This window comes from Pundamilia nyererei, unplaced genomic scaffold (assembly GCF_000239375.1).
Source record: "Pundamilia nyererei isolate P.nyererei 1_Seehausen unplaced genomic scaffold, PunNye1.0 scaffold00201, whole genome shotgun sequence".
Taxonomy (NCBI): Eukaryota; Metazoa; Chordata; class Actinopteri; order Cichliformes; family Cichlidae; genus Pundamilia; species Pundamilia nyererei.
In genome coordinates, this window is record NW_005187602.1 from 825247 (window position 1) to 832060 (window position 6814).

Consider the following 6814-nt stretch of genomic DNA (forward strand, 5'->3'; position numbering starts at 1 on the left):
TCAGTGGTGCCATGTCTGAGCATCTCTACCCCACGCTGCATACAACTTTGCTGTATTCAGACATTAACAGCTGTAAGTGCCTACATTTGACCAAACTAGATGGTTACTTGACTCATGGGTTTCATACAGATCCCTGAAAAAGACAGTGAATGCTTTTCTTAATGCTAAAGTTAATTAGAAATGTTTTATATGAATGGTTTTTATACTAAAACATGTTAATAAATAGATAGTAAAATGTGATATGTTGCATAACACCAGTATTCATGTCACAAGCATATCTGAAACATATGGAACTTGTTGTATTTACCTACCAACACAAAAAAGCATGGACTATTAAAAACAAGATTACCACCACACATATTAATCAGCTGTGTAAAAGCTATCCTGCATTCTATATGGCACCAAAAAAAAGCATGCATTACATTGTTGAGAGCAGGTTGTGGGGAGGGCACTCTGAACCGGTCTTCAACAACAAAATATATATATACTGGTGCAGGTTTTCCACAAAGAACACCCGGAAAAATTGTCCAGGTGGTTCCTGAAACTGTCAAGAAATATCTTAGTTTGTTCTCTGTGATATAAATTGCCACCGAGTGCTGACCTAGACGCTTCTAGGTAAACTAGAAGCGTCTCTGTTGACAACAGCCATGCAATTGTACGTCTTGGGAGCTGGTCACACCCTATAACACCCAGAAAATGTCTGCTCTTGATAATTCTTCTTTTACCAACACTGGTTAACTCCATAAATTGAATTTAAAAACAAAACAAAACAGAGTAACATATGGGATTCATTGTGCAATGCATCAGATTTCTGAAACAAACAAATTTCCAGCTGCAAATCTTTTCTCATCATATTCAGAATATGTTCATTTCTACTTAGGCCCATAATCCATGATAAGGGTTCAAACCAAATGATCTCTGGACGTTAATGTGTTCATTTATTAAAATGATACTAATGACAGTTCCAGGTAAAACTGAGGCAGAGTGATACAACACTGAAACAGCTGGGATTTAAAAATGCTTCATGCTCTACTTAAGAACAAGTTTTATTAATAATTAAAATTATTTTTTTCAAAAAGAAAAGACACTCGGTTAAAAAAATCATTTATTACTGGTAAATCAGGGAAACAAATAACAACACTGTGTTTTTCCATATGAATGGATTTTGTTAATGTGTGCAGGATGTGTGCGCTGCTCAACCTCCATCAGTGGCGGATGAAGCGATCAGCCTCGGTGGCAGAAGATATTTATGGCACATCATCAAGTTAGCGGCAGCAAACATGTCACTTTTATGGAGGGCTGAATTAATACGACTGTTGTTCAGGGATTTATGGATTCATCCTGCAGCAACTGTTTGTCCCAGCAGGTAGTAAAACTCACCACAATGTAATAATCCATATAAGATGTTCAACAGCAAGCTATAAAACTATAAACTGGTTGTCTTTGATCCACTGTTAGTGGCTGACAAAATGCATATGCTTCAGTTGTTTTCAGGTGTATATCCAGGCAATGCACACTTAAAATCCATTTTCTTCTAAAGTAAAATACACGTGATATTTGTACCTATTCTTTCCAGTAATAAGGATCAGTTGCAGTTTTTTTCTGATGTTTGAATTTTCTGTGTTTGTAAGATATTCCTGTAACTGATGTTAAAAAAGAAAAGCAGATCTAGAGCGGACATGAAAAGATCTGAAGAAGAGCCTCACATATGAGACCTCATATAAGTAAGTCTTGATGTGGGAGACTTTTGGTGTGTGGATTAAGATGTGCATTTTTGGGTCGTCTCTCCATCTATGAATCAGCCTTGAGGCAGCTACTGTTGTGATTCGGCCCTGTTCACAGAGAGTGAGAGAGCTGATGGTTTGACTAGTGAAGACGATGTGACGCAGCTACTGGAGATCATTTATTACCACAGATGCTTGCGGGATCCAATCAAAATGTCACAATGTGAAGGACGGAGCTGATTGATATGAATAACTATAGAATCCCAAGATTTTCTCACCATGTGTTTCATGAGTTCTCCCAGAAAATCTGAATGTAAAGAAGGAGCAAAATCTTGAACAACACTCAGCTGTTATTTTACTCAAATGTGCTGAAAGCCTTAGCTTTACAATGTCTTAAGGCAGTGAAAAAAGGAAAGCTGAACAAAATAAAACAAGAAGACAGTGGATATTCAACGGGGTTAATATTTCGCCAATATTAGTGTCATGTCTGCCACAGCAGACGTGTGGAGGTGGAGGTTTTAGGACCCAAGGTGCAGGCAGCTGAGATGCAAGTGAGTTTACTCATAAGGTGGTGATACAAACAGAAACAGGGAAGGTGTGGAAGGAAACTAAGCAAAACCTAAATGGGAAAAACTAACAAAACACAGAACTGAACAAGAGAGGCAGGGAAATGACGCAAGGAAAAATACAGATGAATCAGCACACAAGAAAACACAGGGCTTAAATACACACAGGGCAATCAGGGAATGGGAAACAGGGGGGAGACATGGCTGGGATTAATCGGACATAACGGGACTAGAAACACTAACGTAGAACTGGGACTATCAAAATAAAACAGAAAACAAGAGACAATTCACAAAAACGCAGACTTGACACTGAACTAAAAGGGACACATGGAAAACCTAAGAACTAGAAATCCCATAACAAAGAACTAGAGCACTAGAAATATAAAGAAAGAAGCTTAAATGACTAATAGTGATAACAATGATGAAAACCAAACATCAAATCAGAACGCAAGTCACTTACAGCAAAGAAATAATAGAACAATAATAATAAACAAAACACCATCGACCCAGGACCGTGACACTTAGTTTGGATTTTGATCCGTTTAGACCAGGTTGAAGCCACATTTGACAGGGTTTAGGCAAGAGTTTTAACAGAATCTCTCCAGGCTGTCTTTTGTAGTTATTGCTATTAAGTCGGTGTTATATAAAATCTTAATTCATTTTTTTTTCTGCTTTTGTGTTTCAGTGTTTTTTAAAAAGTTCAAGTAAACTTTGAACACGATAGAGTTTGAGTGAGATCAGTGGGTAGATGAAAATTTATTCTAAAATCTGATCCTATGATGGTCTGTAAGTGAGTCTGTTAACTGCAATGAGATCATTTCCCCAGCAGTGATGCACACACTCCCTGTTTGTCTAACCCGACAACACACACGGTGAGTTTCAGATCAGCGTGCTGTTCAATAGAAAAGCATCTGAAGCTACTCTCTTGGCTCTCTACAGTACACCACGCCTTACTGAGAAAATAAAAAAATCAACCAGTGATCTGAATTATAATCACTTCACTGATGACTGAGTTTACGCACAAACTATTTCTGATTTAGAGTTTATTAAAGTTTGAACTGTATAAACATCACTGTCAAATACGGCACACACCTCCTGTCTTCTTAATTTGTTCATCTCAGCAATTGGTATTTGCAGGTTTTGTGTAAGTGTGCATGTTTGAAGTCTCTGAACACACGATGCATATCAACGATCACACAGGAGCACCATGACAAATGTCGGTTTAAATAATGAACTCTGACAGATGGTTAGAGATACTGCAGCCTGTAAAATGCAGCAACATCTCCAGGATCCTCATCTGACTGTTCAAACAAATGCAGGTTTATACAGTGGGGCTTTACGCGAGTGGACTATGACACAAATTCCCAGCATGTTTTCGATACCGGGCTTCAGTAGATCTAACCACTGGAGTCATGTTAAGTGGCTGAACAGCAAGGGATCACCTTGGGAAATCAACTCAGTCGTTCACAATCTGGCTTTGTGCACATTTGTTTAAAAAGGTTGGGGGTGGCACCAATTAATTCATTTCAAATCTGGGTATATAGTTGGGAACTATCAAGCAGTCAAAAAGTATTTGCGGAAAAGTCCAGGCTAAAACCAATATAGTCGTCGCCGCCTTTCTAGGAACAAAATTAATTTGACTTTTTAGCACTGCAGGGCACAACCACATCTTACAATGATGGAATCCTGTCATGTCATGAGGGAATTGAAAGCAGCAACATGCTTTCTATGAGTTTACTCCCAACAACCCACTCCAGCTGTCACACTTCGAGTGTGAAGAAAAAATTTTAAATGGACAAAAAAGCCTCTCTGATCCAATAAACCCCTGTGTGGATGAACCTGAAGTGTTTCTTGAGACTGCTTTTTCAGTGAGCAACACTGCAGTGCAATCACAGCCGAGGCCTTGAAGAAATGTTTGGAGGATGTTTTATTGCAGGTGGAGGGTGCAGCCACCCCAAACATCACCTTGAGCAGATTTCTGATGGAAACGTCAACATTTGTCTTCTCTCTACCTTCAGTCGGTGTCCTGACACCATGCCGCTGTTCGCAACCTCGCCTCAGCTGTCCATCACGCTTGGCAGGGATATTATTGTTCTGACCCAAGTAAAGCCAAGTCGTTCTGATGACTGATGAGCCTTCCCGATCAGACAGGACCGGTGGAAACAGAAGAAAGCAGTGCTCTGGAGAAATGAAAGTGTGGACATCAGAGATAAAATGCTGTCTGCCTGCTGTCAGGCACTTTTCAACGCCCAAAAGTAATGTCTGATGAGAAACTACAGAAAATTTTAAAGAATTTTGAAAAAATTATAAACTGTTTTATAACAGTATTATTTTATTAACGTCTTCACTGATGATACAGATTCTCTATCTTATTTAATGTCTGTAGTGAAAAGGGGGAAAACAAAAATTATAAGATAAAAAGGTAAGATTATACAAATTCTGTACAGCATGTCTTAATTTGCTTTTTTTTTTTAAAAAAAAGCAAAATAAAGCATTAGACAGTGTCTTGAAAACCTGACTCCTATTATATTTCACAAAAGTTCGTGTGGCTCCAGATTAATACCCAGTGAGTCCTATTTGCTTTAATTAGGAAACTGGAGCAATGGTTAACTTGTCAATATAACAATGACCTGGTGTACACAGACTTCACAAAGAAAAATTAGAGATGTCTGCTGCCAAATGGGTTTCTACAAAGTTCTGCATTAAAGAGATTTAAGTGTTAGAGTAGTATCAAACTTTAGTACTGTATGAACATGTTTTCATTTAATTATATATATTTTAATTGAATCTAGACTGAAGATAAAAGAAATTTAAATATAACCGATACCACAGTAGCTTCCATTGTCCACAACCAGTGAAGATAAATTACCAATGGTCAGAATTTCTAACACACAGGTGTCCCCATCAGATTTTAAGCAGCAGTTTTGTAAATGAGGAGCCACAGCATACGTGGCCCCAAGCTCTTTAATAAAATGAAGCTGGCTAATAAATTAAGCCTAATAGCTCACTATTTATATCAGACTAATGTGGCATAATGAGCTAACCCCTCAATTACAGCATGTTTCATTATATAACTGAATGTTCATTTTCATTTCATTGGATTCAGAGACTCAGGGAGGAGAGTTCAGCCTGTGGGATAAATCACTGGAAGTTTAAGAATTACTAGCATAAGTCAAAGTTTCACGGCAATACAAACACAGAAATTCAAACTCTAGTTACTCTAGGTCATTCATATACAGTTCTGTATGTGAATAACTAACAATTTTATCTTTGGACCACTTCATCAAAATGCCAGCTTAAAACAGAACTAAATGTTTGCAGTCAAGTAGCACACTCTGTACAGTAAAAGAGGTTATAGCAGTCTGATTTAGGAAGAAGGAGCAAGATTTATTCAGATACAAACGTTTGTACAGACAGAGCTAACTATAAATGCAGGAAGAGATACAGGCTCCAGTGAACATATAGCTCTTCACTGACGAGCTGGCCTACTCCACCCACAGCAGCATTTCCACCTGGGCTAAACTTAGCAGAACAGGATCAGCTCTTCCACATTGTCGTAGCTGATAGTGAAGACGCCAAGAAGATCAGAGATGCAGGTCTGAGTTCAGGTCCAGAAGATTCACAGAAAACAAAACTGAAATTTATTAAGAGCCTCAAATGAAGACTTTGGTTCAGAAAAAGCTTCTTTTTTTTCTTTTTGTCACTTTAGAGGAGCAGACACCAGCCTTGTACACATAATTTCACATACTTTCAAGTTGCCATGGTGAACTTTTTAGAAAAAACATTGCGTATTTAGACGCAGGGGAAACAAAACTACCCATCTTGAGTGGTGTTTGTGAAAGAAAGACCTTGTTAGAGGTGGTGAGGCCGAGCAGAGGGTCAAGCTCTCTGTGTTAGGAATGTTTGTGCCTGTTGGAGGTATTTCCCCTCTTTGTTGTGATCAGTGTTGGGTCATTACTCAAAAAATAATGTATTGCACATATTACACAGAATACTTTTCTTAAAATAATGCAGTATGTTAATGAATTACTCCCAGGAGAAACTAATTCACTATAATACTTGTTGCATTACCTGTCTTATAATTATCAGTTAATAATATAAACCTATAGGCTACAGTCCCACACAAGTAACTGTTTTATTTTTCCACACTGACTTTAAGTTGTTAGAAGTTAGGGCTGCTTTCTCTGACACACTTCTCACACTCCATCACATCGGTTTTCTCATGTCAGCCTAATCGCAAAACAAATGTATTACTTGTAACAAAGTTATTCTACAAGGGAGAGAGTGAGTATAACCACAAACCCACAAATGTTGATTCATAAAATCATGTATGCTGCTCAGAGTAATGTCAAGCCTGACAGTGAATAACCATGGTTACAGAGGGATACTCCATGTTTCACTCAGAAGTTCTGATGACTCACAGTAAAAAATCTAATGTTGATATGACCATGCAAAAATCATGAGTGTATCACTGAAACCTAGTAAAATATGTGGTGTATGTACAGTCAATTACTTTTTTTTTTT